At 47.2% G+C, this 17406-nt stretch overlaps 1 long non-coding RNA gene across 7 annotated transcripts in view; it reads right to left on the bottom strand.

Annotated features, from left to right (window-relative positions):
• Positions 1–17406, bottom strand: part of LOC106824820 (uncharacterized) — a 454906-nt gene that overhangs the window by 222753 nt on the left and 214747 nt on the right. For all 7 annotated transcript variants that reach the window (XR_011493359.1, XR_011493365.1, XR_011493361.1 and 4 more), the window contains exons 8-9: positions 292–3289; positions 43–203 (exon numbers count right to left, since the gene is read on the bottom strand). This is a non-coding gene — a long non-coding RNA (uncharacterized lncRNA). The remainder of the gene's footprint in view (positions 1–42; positions 204–291; positions 3290–17406) is intronic.

The following is a 17406-nucleotide window of genomic DNA, read 5'->3' as shown; positions in this document are numbered from 1 at the left end:
TAACATGGGGGAGAGAAGAGAAAATGATGCTCGCCATCCAACCTGCTCACGATGAGACATGAGATGTCCCGGTCCAGACATGGGCTTGTGAAAGACTCGGCGACTGGAAATGACCTTCACCGCTTGGACATTCCTGTTTGTCACTTATTAGCTGTGTGACCTCTGCTGAGTTATTTCACATCTCTGAGCAGTAGTTTCCTCACCTTAAAAAAAAAAAAAAAGGATTATATTCCCACAGCTCACTGGACGATTAGGAAGATGAAATGTGACAATGTACGTTAAACTGCGAACCTGTGACGGAGCCGGAGTACGTGCCGTCTGGCCCTCTAGATGGTGTCGGGTACTATGTGTGGTGCGAGCAGCGGTGGGAGGGACTAGATGCTTCCTTGCTGCTCAAAATGGGTCAGTCAGTGCGAGGACCGCAGCATCAGCATCATCTGGGGGTTCATCATTCCTGCAGAATCTCAGCCCCACACAGATGAATTGAATGAGAATCTGCATTTAAAAAGGACTCCTGGGGATCTGTGCTTGGCTCGAATTTGAGGAACGATGGCCTCGGCCATCTCTCAGGGGTGTCATTCTGCACCAGGTGACCTGAGTCAAGGGAAAGTGGTCTTAAAGCTTCCCTTTAACGGGGAGAAGTGGGTTCCCCGGCAGGCTGTCTGTGAGTGAGCAATTTCTGGAGACTGCCCTGCATTGCCGTCCAGCCTTCCTGCTTCCTGCCTTCAGGGGGGAGATCAAGGTGAGCCCAGGACCTCCTGAAACCAAGGGATTCTCCACCAACGGGGCTGGACCGCTCCAGTGTCCACCGCCACTTCATCACAGATGTCTCCATGTCATCACACGTGCCCGGGAATAGGCCCTGGGCACAGAGAGGACAATGGCAGCAGCTGGAGAAGAGCCAATGGGAAGGGAGGCCTCGTAACTCGGGAGAAATGGGAAAGTACATTACGGCCTGAATCACGGAGCTCGGGTGCTATGAAACACAAGCTCACACAATAAAGAAGGAAACCTTGTACACACACACGGACTTTCTCGGACATGTGCAGGCAGACCATCTCTAGAATGACAGGCAGGACACTTCTGACAGTGACTGCCTCCCAGAAGGGACGCCTGTTGGCTGGGGAACCAGAAATGGGGGCACATATCTCACTTTTGCTGCGCATCTTTCTGGATCTTTAGAATTTTCAAGAGTGAATGTGTTCCTTGGAAGGAAGGAAGGAGGGAGGGAGGAAGGGAGGGAACGGAAGAGAGAGAGGGCCATTTAAATTTAAAAAATAAAAATAAAAGATAGTTGAATTGCTTGTTATGCAGGGTTAAGTTTAAAAGTCCTCCTAGGAAATTCCGGGCATGAAGTCATCTTTTTTGCTTAAAGCCACACCACTTAGCCTGTGACCTTTCGTTCAGACTGAGCCCTTCGTCCCTCACACCCAAGAGGCCCATGTCTGAAAATGCTCAGGTGGAAAATTCAGTGAGGGAATGTCTTGCGTGGCAGAGCGCGACCTTGTCTATCTGCCGCCAAACCAACAGACATGGTAGATACCCCAGTCTCGAAAAATCCCGGTGGCTCCTCATTCCAGTTCATTTAGCCTAGTTAGGCAAGGGAAAAATCTCTTCCAGAAGATTCTGAAGGCTTGGTTTCCAGAGCCTTCCGGTGACTAACACGGAGCTGGGGTCACAACACTTACGCTTTGTGTGAGTGTGTGTAAGTAGGAACTGAGATAAGAAACAAATGATAAGGTAACATGTACAATCCTAATTCTGCAACAAGCGGCACTGACGATGCTCAGTTTATAAGGCACTTCCTAAGTGCTCACCGGGAGGAAATACAATAGAAACCCGATTTGAAAGATGAGAAGCCTGACGTTTAGTGGTGGAATAAGGAATTAAGTGCTGTCCCAGGGCACACCCTTCCTTTCCCACCCCAGTGGCCCAGTCCCTCCAGCCACCTTGCAGAAATGATCACACACCTCGCAGGTGCTGGACATACTACGCCAGGTCTTCATGGTCACTGGCTGGAGACCATGTCTTTACAAAAAAGTATCACTGGGTCTTTCAGCTGAAAATTTCTCCTACTGATAAGGAGAGTGATGACAGTGTCCCCTTGGTCCCTGAAGCTACTACTGATGGCATCTGGTTGGATGGATACAAGGCAGCTTCCAAGTCCGAAATGCCTGGGTCAAGCTGTGTCCCTGCTACTCACAGCTGTGTCATGTTTGGTTAAGTTGATCTCTCTGAGCCTCTGGTTTCTCCATTTTTAAAAATGGCAACAACAGCTAATATGTATCAAGTGTGAACTATGTGTCTGCTCTGAGCCACCGACATTCTAAACACTGTTTATTAATGTTTACTAACTCATCCGGTACTACTAACATGCTGTTATTATTCACCATGTACAAATGAGAAAGCCGAGGCACAGAAAAGGGAAGGAACTTGCCCAGGGCCACACAGCTATTAATGTCAGAACTGGGATTCTGTAGGTGGGTGGACTGGAGCTTGTCCTTCAAGCGAAACACAGAAATGCTCTCAGAAGGCTGTCAGGAGGGTTTCATACGAGATCAAAAGAATAAAATGCTTTCTGGGCCACCTGGCACAGAGTAAGTGCTCGATAAATTATACCTATTAGGTGTCATTTAGAAATTAATTTCTTTGGCTAGGCAGAAACACAAGGGTTCCTAGGGTATTCGTGTGGCTGATGAGGGGAACGTGCTGCTGCCACCATGCTGTTCCCTGACAGCCGGCACTCTGCCTTGGAATGGTGGCGCAGGCAGAAGCTTTGGCACTCTGGCCCTTGAATCTCCACGTCAACCTCTCCCCTGGGGAGCCCGCCCGGAAACCTGAAGTGGGGCAGTTGGGTGGGAACAGCTCTGATGTCCACCTAGCAAGAAGAATGAGAGATTCCAAAAGGGGTTGGACAGATCTAATCCCCAAGGCAATGGCCATGTGCTGGTTGACTCACCGTTTCAGAAACTCTCTACAAATGGTTAGTCACACAGATTCGGGGGGAAGATCTCTTGTATAGAAGAGGAAGCATGTGCTCAAAAAAAATTGGCAAAATCAGGGGCCGGCCCCATGGTGCAGCGGTTAAGTGCACACGTTCCACTTCAGCGGTCCGGGGTTTGCTGGTTCGGATCCCGGGTGTGGACATGGCACCGCTTGACAGGCCATGCTGTGGTAGGCGTCCCACATAGAAAGTAGAGGAAGATGGGCATGGATGTTAGCTCAGGGCCAGTCTTTCTCAGCAAAAAGAGGAGGATTGGTAGCAGATGTTAGCTCAGGGCTAATCTTCCTAAAAAAAAAACAAAACAAAAAAAGAAATTGGCAAAATCAGAGATCTGGTGTGGAAGTGTCTATGGGTGGCTGAGTAACCCACGCTCCGCTGCCCTCTTCATCCTTATTCAGATATTCCCAGTTCCACCAGGTCCTGGGCAGACAGCACTGTGCTCAGAAGAGGTACACGGAGCCCATAGCAATCCTGTTCTCTTGGTCAGGGCTGGCCTGGGGAGGACATCTAGCCCAGTCTGGCCAATGAGACATAAGGGGAAGGAAGTCTACTGGGGATTTTGGGGGAAATTTTCTTCCCTAATAGAAGACAGAGAATTGCAGTAAACACCTCCTTTTCCTGCCTGACATTCTTTCTGCTTAAAATGCTGTTTTGATAAGGTGATGTCTGTAGCAAAAAGAGCATCACTGAGATGCTAATCCAGCACCCTGATGTGCTTGAGCTATCAAATGCATCCTTTCTGATACACCTGCTGATACCAGGTGCTGGGGAGGACGTGGGGAGACAGGAACCCTGAGCGCTGTCAGTGGAAGCACAAACTGTAGTCATTCTGGAAAACAATCTGGCACAGCTTGTGAAATTAAGTGTGCATGTGCACAATGACTCATCCACCCCAGCCCTGTGTCCGTACCAGGGAAACTCTCCCACAGTCCACACGGTACAGGTGCGAGGGGTTCATGGCTGGGCATCCGTAGTGTCCAAAAGCAGGGGACAAGAGAGGTGAAGGGCATGGCCTTTGCCCAGAGAAGGGGACATGCAGCCTCTCATCTGGGCTAAACAAAGCAACATGAAAGGATCTAAAAAAGATAGTACTTAGTAAAAAGAAAACCAGAAGGGGATCTGGAACAGAATCCCTGTGTCTAAATTAAAAACAGAGACTCATTCAGAACAGTACAGTAGGTACACATGCAGGGCATACAGCAAACACACCACAGTGGGTGCCTGTGAGGAGCGAAGGGGCTGGGAACGAGGGAGAAGAGGAAAAGAAGCAAAAGGGGTTCTTGCAGAGACCTATGATACTGTGCCTCAAATGGAGGGGGCTTTCATAACAGAATTCAAAAGGAAAAAATACAACCACATTTGGAGTCAGAAAACCCAGGGATAAATGTTCCCACGAGTCTTCCTGGCTTCCCATGAGTTACTGCCTGGCAAGTAACTTAACCAAGCCTCAGTTTGCCCTTCGTGGAACTTCATATCTTTTAAAGCAGATACGAAGGGCGGCCCTGCAGAGTTGCTGTGTGAGCATCCAAGGGGATGTGTGCAGATGGCCTGAGTGTGAATACAACAGAGGCTTCCTCCATGTCAACTAAGGATTCAGCCTTCTTGTCTGTGAAATGGGCATTATTACATGACCCATCTGGCACCATTATGATGAGGTTTCAATGAAACATGACAGGGGAAGGACGAAAAGCACAATGATGACTATTTGGGGGAAGAAGGCACGTCCCTCACAGAGCTGAGCTTGTATAAGACACTGTGCTGGGGGCTCAGCAGCTCATCTCGCTGGGTGAGGCATACAGGTCCTCATACCTGGCTGCAGCACCCCCTCCTTCACCCTGGAGCGCCTATGACATCCTGGGACATGTCTGAGAGCAGGCTCCCCGCAACACCAGTCCCAGGGGTACACGAGGCCCTACCAACCCACATATATATTCCTTTTTCTTTTCTTCTCTGGTAATGAATCATTTTTTTAACTGTATAAGGAAGGTTACCAAAAAGAGAAGAGATTAGAAGACAGAAGAGAAGAAGAGAAGAAGAAATTATCATACTCCTATGACCCCAAGTAGGCAAAATCTTCATATTTCCAACAAAGAGCTGATCTCTCTCTATAACCTTCCATAATCCCAGGAAGGACACAATGCTGTATGCGATCACCACATCACAGATTGTCACTGCTCTCCTTAAGGTGGCCACCTCTTCTCCATCATGATCCCTCAGGTGTCCGGGAAAGATTCAGTGTTGTCGAAGTACCATGTGTCCCTGGGCACCATTTTGCTTCAAGTTGTTCCCCTAAATACACCTGGCTTCAAAAAACCCCTTCCTGCCCACCACTATCTTCTCTTCTCCTGGAACGAGTCTTTGAAATACATTCCCCAAACAGGGATACAAGCTCCAAGTGATGCTTTGATAACTCCTGACAAATAAGTTTTCCAAAAGACTAGTGTCGACGAAAATAATTCATAACCAATCTATAAGTGAAAATTTGGGAGAGTTTACTCTGAGCTAAAATCTGAGGACCATGGCCTGGGGCCTTTCTTCCCGAAGAAAGAAAGTGCACCAAAGAAGTGAGGTATACAGAGTGGTTATATACCCCCAAACAGGATGTTTCACATGTGATTGAAATGTCCCTCCCACAATAGTCACAGATTGCCCTGTCTGCACAGCGCTTGATGGACACAGCAGGTAGTGGGTCTGCTATCTCAGCAGGCGCAGCAGGAGGCAAGTCTATTGTCTTGAGCTGGGTGGTCACAGGCGAGCGCAGCAATCAGTTCCTAGCCTAAGGAAAGATGCTTAATCCTTAAGGAAATGCCAATGTTGGGAGGGGGAGGGAAGTTGCACCTTTATCTCAAGGGCCTTTGTTCTTGCCATAGGGAATGTCTAAGCAGATATACAATGCATGTTCCACGGCCAAGGTCAGGCCCTTTTGGAAAGACAAGGTCAGGCCGAATTAGGTTTACACCAAATGGCTTCCTCATATACTCCAATATATCCTATTACTTGCCATTTTTATTTGTCACTAGTTTATGCTGCCACCAGCAATGGAGGCATGTGCCAGCCTCCCCACAAACTCTTAGAATAAACTCCAAAACCTGTTATTCTAATTTTTGGTAACTTACTGGGAGTGGAATGCCACGGTCACACTGTTTGGTGAGCATCATTTTGACTCCCAGGGAAGGTGGACTTTTCCCAACTTCCCTGATGCTATACTTTCCCCCTATGAGATCCGTCCATTCATGGGCACTCACACCTTTTTAAAGAGGTTTTCTGCTTATAAAGAGATCTCTTTCAAGTAGGCAGCCATGAGGAGTGGAGTGGCGGATGGGACAATGAGAAAGTGGGGGGGTGGAGGGGGAGTGGCAGCCTAAGGCCTCCAGAAAAGAAGGAAAAACAGAGGAATAACAAATGGGAATGTTTGCATGAAAAACTGCATTAAAAAATCCAACATCCATTGAGAAGGCATCTCTATAAAATATATGCACACACCGGAGGAACGGAGAGACAGGGGATATGCAGGAGGGGAAGCTCGAGTTACGGCTCTGTACTTGGGTGGATTACAGCTCTGGGATTCGGGCATTCTTTAGAATAATATTTACCTCCCTGGCCATGCCTGCTCACCCCTGGTCAAGCTCTCGAGCCCCCCAGGCCTTAATGCAGGCTGTGAACTCCGCTGAGCATGCCTCTGTCTTTCCATCAGGCTAATTCCCACACTTCCTTCTCGGCTCCACTTAAACATCAGTTCCCCTGGGAAGCACCCTCTGCTTCCTAGAGCAGATTTGCTGCCTGGCTCATCCAGCCTGCACATCCTGCGCTTCTCCTATTCCAGAGTTTACAGCAGCAGTGGTTTGAGCTGGGCTGCTTCAACAGTTACCTTTGGATTCAAAGCATAATGTTTCAGGGAGTGGGCATAAACGCTTGGACTGTGCTAGCCATGGAAGGCAGGTCTGGCCTGGGAGAAGGGAGAGCTGGAACGACTGGACAATGAAAGAGAGGGAGAGGGCCTTTGCTTTGGTTTTCCCCTTCGATTCCCTAGCCCTGTACCACCAATCCAACTAATGCTTTAAAACCTTATTTCTCAGGGGCCTGTTATCACTAAGACACGGCAGTGAAGAATTGCAACACCGAGGCCATTCCTTGATTATGGAACCTAGTTAGGGAGTCAAGACTCCAACATGAGGAATGTTAGATAAGCACGGAGGAATGAAGTCGAAGATAACAGAGCAAGACAAAGACTGATCGTGTGTGGGCCCTGCGTGGTCTGGGTGCAGGAGGGCAGGTCATGGTAGGTAGGTCACGGTGGGCTGCGGAGAGAAGTCCTCTGAGAGTCCGATTTGAAGGATGGCCATGGGATGGGGTGGAGCGGGGGAGCATCCAAGAGGGAGGCCCGTGATCTAGGCCTGGAGCCGGGAAGGGGTCTGCATGCTCAGTGGCCAAAAAGGAGCCCCTTGAGGCCAGAACAGAAAGAAAACATCTGCAAGTCCTGGGAGGGTATGTTAGGGCCAGAATTTTGAGGACCTTGAAAGCCAGGCAGAGGCATCTATGCTGGGAAAAAGAGGATGAAGACCTCAGAAAGTAATGCAGCAGATAAGAGAAGTTCATGGGGAGATCAGCCTGGGGGCAGCCCTCAGAATGGAGGAGAGAAAGAACTCAGTAAACTCTTTCAAAAGTTATAGCAGTCGGCAGAAGAGAGGAAGACCTCTGGAGGGTCTCTCACTAGCATTTCAATGAGACGGCCAGAAACATCCCTTCTGCTCACTACTGTTGGCCAGAACTAGTCACAGCAGGCAAGGGAGGGCAATTCTAATCTCCAGAAGGCAGAGTCAGAAAAAATGAAAGCCCTAGGTGCATCACTTTTCAAGGCACATGGAATTTACTGTTCATTCCTTCCACTAGCAAGAATTTATTCTGAAATGTTTAAAAACATATACTGAGTACCAAACACCTTAAAATATTACCAATGCCTCTGGCTCTTTCAACAACCCTGTGAGGTAAGGATCCTTATTCCCACTTTCCCAATGAGAAATTTGGGGCACAAAGAGGTTGAGGCACCCAGACAGTAAGGAATGGGCCTGACTCCAGAGCCTGCGCTCTCCTCCCACTGTCACAGGGACTTCTTTACGTCAGGAAAGGAAGGCAGCAGAGGCCGTAAGGCACAGTGGTTAAGCAGGAGGGTTCTGGAGGCAAGCTGCCTGGTTGTGTGTCCTGGTTTCATAATCCTGAGGCTTGTGATGGTGAGCAAGTTACTTACCTTCCTGTGCCTCAGTTTCCCCATCTGTAAACTGGCAGGATACTAACCTCTTCGTGATGCTGGCACAACTAAGGGAGATAATGCACATAAAGCACTTCAAATCGTTCCTAGCACAGAATCAAGCAATGCCAGCTAGGAAATTAACATGAGCATCCGACTATAAGGACACTGGAGCTCAGAGAGGCCACAAGTTTCTAAACCCAGAGACTATCTACTCTCCAATGCGTCACTCAGCCTCCTTGGTTAGGTGGCCTGCTGATGCTGCCGCTGTCTGTGTGCAGGGAGAAAGGCCACCCAGCACTGGAGTCAGCGGACCCTGCCACAGGGCATGCCCTACACCCGGCCACTCTCCTTTCTCATGATCTTCTTTTATTTTTCTCCTTGTACTTGGAACTACCTGAAAAGTCTTAATTGCATACGGATCTGCCATCTTGCTTACTACCTGTCTCCCTGACTAGAATCTAAGCTTCATATCTGCCTGTTCAGAGTGCCAGGCACATAGTAGGGTGCTCAGCAGATATTTGCTGGATGAATGGATGAATGAATAAATGTAAGTTCCCTGAGGGCAGAGGCTACCTTGGGTTTATTCCCTGCTACCCCCACTGTGCACAATGCCTGGCACACAGTTGGTGCTCAATGGGTGCTGAGAAGTGAGCCAGCTTTTCATGCTTCAGCTTCAAGTGAGTGACTCAGCCCTTCTCCCTGTGCAGGGGATGAAGCTGAAGACTGGCCTTGTAGGATGCAATGCCTGAGACCCCCACTGCCTTCCTCCCCTCCCCTCAGGGCTTGACACTGGGTGACACACTGGCCTGAGGACACGGGTCCCACAGGGGAGAAAAGCCACAGCGAAAGAGAGATGCAGAACTGCCAACAGGGACGCAACAAGTCAGTGCACACTGGGCACAGGCACACAAGTTGTAAAAACTGCGCCCTAGTCTGGCCTCTTTAGGAACTTGCTGTGTGACCTTGGGTGAGTCATTCTCTCTCTAGGCCTCGGTTTTCCTTACAGTAAAACCTGGCCATTAAAGAAGAACATTTCTAAGGGTGCTTCCGGATCGAAAATCATCTAGGGCTTTACTTCTCAGAGCATGGTCCATGGGGTGAGTGCTTTTTCAAGGCTTTTGGAGGCCTGACATACAGCATGTCAAATATAGCAAACTTATCCAGATCCTACATGAAAACGAATTCCCATGTAACAGCAGAAGTTGAGCTGCATTTGACAAACTGATGTAAAGTTATATACAGAGGTATCACTATTTCAATTTTGCACCTTTCTTTTCCTATTTTGAAACTAAAAATCGGTATGTCAGTTCTCAGATTTGTTTGTGGGCCCTCAAAATACTGAGAGGTCTCAGGCATGCTGATGGTGCCTTCCTGGTCAAATGGACATATTTGAGATGTTTGGTGAAAATGCCATTTCTCAGGCCCCCGTCTCAGAGCCGCTGAATTAGAAAATCTGACGGAGGAGCCCAGGAATCTGCATTTTAGCAAGTTTCCCAGGTGATCATTTGCAAACTGACGTTTGAAAACCACTGCCCTAAAAAGAAGCTGCGAAAAGGGGCTAGGGGAGGCACTGCTGGGGGCCGGAGGAGGGTGACAAAGGTGACGAGGGAGGGGGAGGCGAAACAGAGAGGACAGCACGTGGCTCCTGTTTTGCATGTGTGCAAATCACTTCTGCCATGTGCACCCTGCATGTTCCACCAGAGTAAACATAGTTTGCAAACCCTGACTCACCCTCTGCTGGGGCCCTCCCCACACCCCGGCCTGGGGCTGCACTTACTACCGTGATTTGCAGGAAGAGAACCTTTCCATCATTTTGGGCACACGGCTTGAAGCCCGAAGCCACCACTGCCAGGGACGGTACTGCAGGAAGGAATATAAATAGCACCGTCACCCAGGTGTTCGCTGCAATTCATTCTACCTTTGCCTTGTGATCGATTCCAGCGCCAGCAGTGAGCGGTCTTAACTCATCCACAGGAGAGGTGTTGTTTCATCTTGAGCCACACACACAAAAGTGTTGCACACATGCTTGTGTGTGCACACACACACACACCCCCAACATTATGTGCAGGTGTATTTAAGCTTCTGCAAAGATTAGAGATACCGCCCAGCTGTTAGAAGTCATCTCGATTATAAAGCTGAGTGTTGGTTTCCAAGGTACCAGGCTAAAAGGAGGTTAGAAAAAAAGGAGCGATCTGATACAAAGGGCCAAGCACTGTGCTGGGGTTTTCCCATGCAGGTTTCACATCAATCCATCCGGAAGAGTATTATCAGTCCATCCTTCTGATGAGGAAACCAAGCCACAGACAAGATCTGTGATTTGCCCTAGAACCTACAAGATCCAACCCTGACCTGCAGACTTCCAAAGCTCATGTTCAATGCCTTATGCAATGCTGCCTTGAAGTTCATAAGCTGTAAACACAGCGGGGAGGGGAGAGTCTGCTCTAGAGAGAGGGGAGCCAGAGGAAAGTGATCAATTCAATCAATGGGAGAACCAAAAACTTCCTTAACAAGCAATTTAATTCACAAGCAATAAATGGTCAGTGGAAAAAATAAATCACAGAGAAGGAATAAGAAAAGACAACACACATGTAATAACATCCTTCTAAAAATGATGGTATTGTTTATACTTGTAGGCTTTTTTCTATCCAAAGATACTTTTTTCTAGCCTACCAATAAAATGATACAATTTTATAAAAAATTTTATAGTACTGATTTTGTGTGTGCATGTGTGTATGAGGAAGATTGGCCTTGAGCTAACATCTGCTGTCAACCTTCCTCTTTTTGCTTGAGGAAGATTGTCGCTGAGCTAACATCTGTGCCAATCTTCCTCTATTTTATGTGGGATGCCACCACAACGTGGCTTGATGAGCGGTGCTAGGTTCACGCCTAGGATCTGAACCAAGCAAACTGCAGCAAACCCCAGGCCACAGAAGCTGAGAGCACGAACTTAACCACTATGCCACTGGGCGGGCCCCAATATTGACTTTTTTTTAGGTAATTAGTGATGCTTGCCCAAACCTAATCTTCTGTGAACTTATGCCAATTCATAAATTTCTCGGCAGATTCCAAGGGGGAAGAGATTAAACCCTTAACTTCTGTTTTGTTTGTTTCCCGTCATCTGTTCATCAGCCACTAGGATGGGCTAAAGAATGTTCTATCTTAATGCCATGTTCTGGTGGATGATTTGGCCTTGAAAAATATGCCAAAAGAAAAAGAAAGGAATCGGGTTGGTTTCTTCTTCCCCATAGATGAAAATGGAGAATAGGTTTTGTAGCAATTGAGAAAATGACCGCCCCCTCGACAAAAAAAGCATCTTAATGCTGATGGGAAATGCAGCTCTACTGTGCCAAAGGGTCTGGAACAGGACTTCCCACTGCCCCTCCCCCCCCTGCCAGGACCAGCCCTTCTAGCGCCATCCCTTAGTTGGGAGAGTGAAAAATAACCTTCTTTCCTCCCTCCTGGTGTTAATGAGGGTCCCTATTGAGAAGCAGTTAATCACATCAATTAAGAGCCTTTTTTTCACACTTGGCCTTGCCTGCCAGGCACAGGCCCTCTGTCCAGGAGAAGGTGGGTAAGATAAGTCATGTCATGAGATAATTTATATTTTTTTATTTTTCCCCCTCCACCTATGTTTTTTTCACTTGTACTTTTTTTTTTAATTTTAGGCATAATTAACACACAGTGAAATGTCCAGATCTTAAATGAGCTGTTTGGTGAGTTTGACTAATGCAGATCCAAGACACACTAAACCACCAAGACACAAAACGTCTCCCTCACCCAGAAAGTGCCCCGCACCTTTCCCAGTCGTCTCTGCACTCCTCCCAGGGGCAACCACTGTGCTGACGTCTAGCGCCATTGATTAATTCTGTGTGCTCTAAAAATTCATATAAATGGCATCTGTTATGTTTAAAGATGAGCAGGAGTGATGAGCAAGCACAGGCAGCTCTAAGTGGGAATGAAAACCAGTGTAGGGACCTGGGAAAACAGTCTGGCAGTTTCTCAAAAGGGTACACATAGAGTAACAATAGTACCCAGAAATTCCACTCCTAGGTGTATATACTCAAGAAAAATGAAAACATACTGCACTATGTTATAAGCCAATATGACCTCAATAAAACAATTAAAAGAACAAGAAAAATGAAAACTTAGATCCACACAAAACTTTGTATACAAGCATTCAGAGCAGCGTTATTCATAATAACCAAAAGATGGAAACAACCCGATGTCCACCAACTGATGAATGAGCAAATAAAATTCATCATATCCATGCAATGGAACATTATTCAGGCACAGAAATGACTGAAATATAGATACATGACACACAGTGGACGAACCTTGAAAACATCACACTAAGTGAAAGAAATCAGTCATGAAAGACCACATATTGTATGATTCCATTTACATGAAATGTGCATAGCAACAGAAAGTAGATTATAGGTTGCTTAAGACTGGGGGTGCAAGGGGAATTGGGAAATGCCAACTAAAGGACACAGACTTTCTTTCTGAGGTGGTGAAAACGTTCTAAGATTGGTAAATTGTATCATGTGTGAGTTGTATCTCAACAAAACTGTTTAAAGAAAGAAACATTCAGAATCAACAGAAGTAAAGACAATTGTGATGCAAAGAGAAGACAGCAGTATTCTTTCAGTGGAATTTTAACTGAAGAGGCGTGTGGCATTGTGGCCGAAGAACGCCCAGCCACCCTGGAAGGATAATTGGCGTCCTCCTAGGTCCCCTTCCCATGAGAAGTTCCTGGGTTTGCTGCTTTCCCAGAAGTCCCTGACCTGTCTCGGAGTCTAAACTCTGAAGAGCCAGGAGCTAGTCACCAGATGTAGTCATTCATTCCACAAACATTTAGGGTAGAAAAACCCATAAGTGACTCTGGTCTTGTGGATATATCTCGATGCTTTCAAGTGCCTGCAATTTTAAGGACATATCAAAGGCCTCTGTGTGTTTGGTTCTGTGTTTAGCTTGTGATGCTAGAAGACTGGAGGGGTAGAAAGAACCTGTTACAAGAGGAAGGCCAAGAACTCTGAGGTCCAGCGGACCTGGTTCTAAGTCCTGATTCTACCACTCACGAATGCAGGACTTCACCTTTCTGCTTCATATCCCTCACCTGCGAAGACCAAGAACCTCACCCTATGGTGGAACCACTGGGAGCCCCAGCCCTAGAAACCAAACCCCAGCTCTACCACTTACAAGCTGTGTGTGACTTGAGGCAATTTCTTAACCTGTCTGTACCTCACTTGCCCGCGTGTACAAGGGGATGGTGACAGTCCCCGCCTGCACTACGCAGGATTAGATGAGCTCACACATGTAACCCAAGGGTCCTCAAACTCTTCCTGGAAAGGGCCAGATAGTTAATATTTTGGTGTGGTGGATCAGAAGAGCTCTGTCGCAGCTACTCATCTCCGCCATCATAGTGTAACAGAAACCATGGACAATATATAAAAGAAAGGGCATGCTGTGCTCCAATAAAACTTTATTTATGGACACTGAAATCCCATTTCATGTAATTTTCATGTATCATGAAATATGATTCTTCTTTTGAGTTCTTTTCCAACCATTTAGGAACGTGAAAACCATTCCTAGCTGTACAAAAACAGGCAGTGGGCGTGATATGGCCCTTGAGCCGCAGTTTGCAGATCTCTGATGCAAACCACTTATTTTATTTTATTTTTTCTTTTTTGAGGAAGATTAGCCCTGAGCTAACATCTGCTGCCAATCCTCCTCTTTTTGCTGAGGAAGACTGGCCCTGAGCTAACATCCATGCCCATCTTCCTCTTCTTCACATGTGGGACACCTACCACAGCATGGCTTGACAAGCGGTGCCATGTCCGTACCCGGGATCCGAACCGGCGAACCCCGGGCCACTGAAGCAGAACATGCACACTTAACTGCTGGGCCACCGGGCCAGCCCCTGATGCAAACCACTTAGAACAGTGCCCGGAATGTAGTAAGCACTCACAACCTACCCACGAACCACACTGCAGCCAGCAATAGTTAAGGATTTACCATACGTTAAAGTGTGCTGTGCTCTTCACGCACCATGTCTCATTTAAACATCCCCATCATTGTGCGAGGCAGGCAACATAATAACTCCCAATACTCAGATGAGAAAGAGAAGACCTGGGTGAGCAAAGGGGCAGAACCATGGTAAATCCAGGTCTTTCTGACTTCAGCCTGTGCTTCTGAGCATTATGAAATACCATGCTGGCTGCCAGGACACAACAGGGAACCAGACCCATGCAGGCTCAGCTCCAAACACCACAAATCACGATTTAATTGATTCGAGACGTGTGTTACAGAAACTACGGGCTGGAAGGGGAAACAATAGGAGCATTACACAGCACACGGTGAGGGAGGGCCTCTGAAGAAGGGCCGTGCAGGCCAAGAACAGCCATGCATCTGGTGCTGTGTCACAGGCCAAAGAGAAGAGGCTGGAAAAGGCACATTTACCTCAGTTCCTGCTGCAGAGGGCACAGGGCCATGGTGGTCTCAGATACGGTGGTGGAAGGAGAAACTGTTCCAAACTTCCCGAAGGGGAACGTGGCAACCTAAATAGCCTAAACAGCCCTTGCTTCAGCCATTCTACCTCATGGGAATATATCCCAATAAAATAGGAAAATATAGTCACAAAGATTTAATCCGAGAACAGTCACTGAAGCATTGTTTATTATGGTGCAAAAGTTGACTCGTAACTGTCTGTCCCAGACATTAAGAAAAACTGGAGGGGCTCTGCCACTTATGTCTGAACAATGGTGAAGCTGGGTGTCTGAGCAATCAAATGGCGAGGGAAGTGTGCACATTGACCTGGGAAGGAATTAATCATGTGTTTACTAAAATAGCCATGTACAAACTAATGTGTATACTAGCATACTATGATGAGTGTATATATATATATATGTGTGAGTATGTGTCAGTTCTTTTAATGAGTCACCGCTGAGTGATAACAGAAGTGTTTCTAGCTTCTTCCTTTCATTTGTCTGGATTTGCAGATTTTTCTGGAAGAGGTACTTAGTGCTTTGTAATAAGAAATGAAGTACAACTGGTGCCCAGGCAGGAGTTCAATATGCCCAAAGTGGTTTGACGGGTAAAGTGGAGTTGCTATTTATTCATTTATCCAATGCATCCTTACAAAGAGCCCATCGCAAGCGAGGGATTGGGTTAGTCACTGAAGAACACCGGCAGATGAGGCAAAGAGAGCTCCTTGTTTCGTGGGGAAGCCGGTCAGGTAAACACATCAACGCACTGAGTGGTCAGATGTTCTGCAATACTCGCAGAGGGGAGCGCCAGCTCACCAAGCGGGCAGAGGTCTCTTCCCATAATTTGAATGTAGCCTGGACTGCGCTTCACGCACTCTCAGTAACAATCTGTTAAACAGAAGGACTCCTGGTGGCTGTGATAAGACTAGCGCCTGGACCTGATGATTCCACCACATGAGCCTTTGTTTTCCTCATCTTCAAGGCGGGTATTCTCCCCAGGAAGCTGTGAGGACCCACGAAGGTTTGGAAAGTGCTCTGCAATGGCAAGGCCCTGCACACACAAATGGGGCGATTTAATGCCAAGATCGGAATCCCTTTCTACAAGGCCTGACAACCTAGAAGGTAAATCATGATGCATGCCAAAGCGCGGGGAAGAAAACGTGTTTACAACGGAAAGACTGAACAGAGAAAGGCAGGGAGCAGCGCCATTCCCCGCAACCGCGCCCGGCTGGGCTCACGTCTTATTATGTGCCTTCCAACGCGGCCAGAGACTGGGCAGCTCGACTTTCCAGAATACATCTGTAACCCCAAGGACAGTCTGGACATTTTAAATTGGAAACAATTTCTCTGCAAGATTTTATTCACACATGTTAAAAAGAAGTATTTAGGACCTATGGCCTTGAAAAGAAATCTTACATATCTCACCTCTGGTACAGGAAAGAGAAAGGGTTTTCCAGGTAGGTAGACAAGGGCGTGAATGCTGGCTCCGTGCCCTTTTGTAAATTATTCATTATCTCTCAGCTTCAGGATAATAATATCTTTCCTGCAGGGTAATAATTAGAGCAATATATGTATATAGCATAGATGCTCAACAAACGGCCGTTGTTTTTTAATTAGTGGGAAGACACAGAGTAGTAACAAAGCAATGGGTCACATCGCCCAAAAGCTGTAACTTGGGGGAAGCTCATTACGGAAAGGAGGGAGGCCCAGGGTGGTTGGGCCACCTGGAGCTAAACCCGGCCTCAGCTCAGCCTGGAAAGGTGAGGCAAGGACAGCACATCTTTCTCGGTGATGTGGGAAAGCGAAATCAGACTGAAAATCCAAATAGGAATATGCGCTTTGCGCCCCTCTGAGACCCTGGCTGTGCGTGAGAAGAATGCATTAGGTTTTTCTGGAAGGAGAAAGGAAACCATGTTAACTGGAGAGTGAAGATGGCACTGCTGGAGGCAGCACAGGCGGCTGGGAGAGCAGCCAGGAGCAGAAGCAGCATGGTGTCGTCTCCAGCAAAATCACCCAGAGCAGTTGGTTAAAAGTTCAGATTCCAGGTCTACTTCTTGGTTTCAGCAGGCCTGGGGTGGGACCCAAGAATAATCCCTATTTTACCAGGACCCACTGATACTTCTGATACTTCCCAAGGGCCGGCTTGGGAGCCGCTCCTGTGGTAGAGGAGGTATCAGGCGCTGGCCTCTGAAGGCCTCAGTTCAAGACCCAGCTGCACGCCAGCACTTGGGTCCAACTTTAAAATTCTCTGGAAGACACTGGGACCAAGTCCAGGACAAGGCAGGCTGCAACTTCTCTGCAGGCTGCAAACTTATATATAAACAGGGAAATAGCCTTATGAGCTATGTCTTAAATTTCATATATATATATTTAAACATATATGTGTATATACCCACAATATATATACACATGAATTCACATGTATACACACAAACACAGACAGACTTCGGTATATACACATGTATCTATATATGCACTTCTGTTCACGTATACATATGTACGCATGCACACATATACACATGCAGGCATATGTGCCCACATACATATATATTTCAATTAATCTTCACACACACTCTACTCTAGCACTAATATTATCCCCATTTTCCTGATGAAGAACCTGAGGCATGGAAAGAATGAGAAACTTGCTTCACACAGCTAGTTAGTGGCAA

This window comes from Equus asinus, chromosome 12 (genome assembly GCF_041296235.1).
Source record: "Equus asinus isolate D_3611 breed Donkey chromosome 12, EquAss-T2T_v2, whole genome shotgun sequence".
Lineage (NCBI taxonomy): Eukaryota > Metazoa > Chordata > Mammalia > Perissodactyla > Equidae > Equus > Equus asinus.
This window is presented reverse-complemented; position numbering and strand designations above follow the sequence as displayed.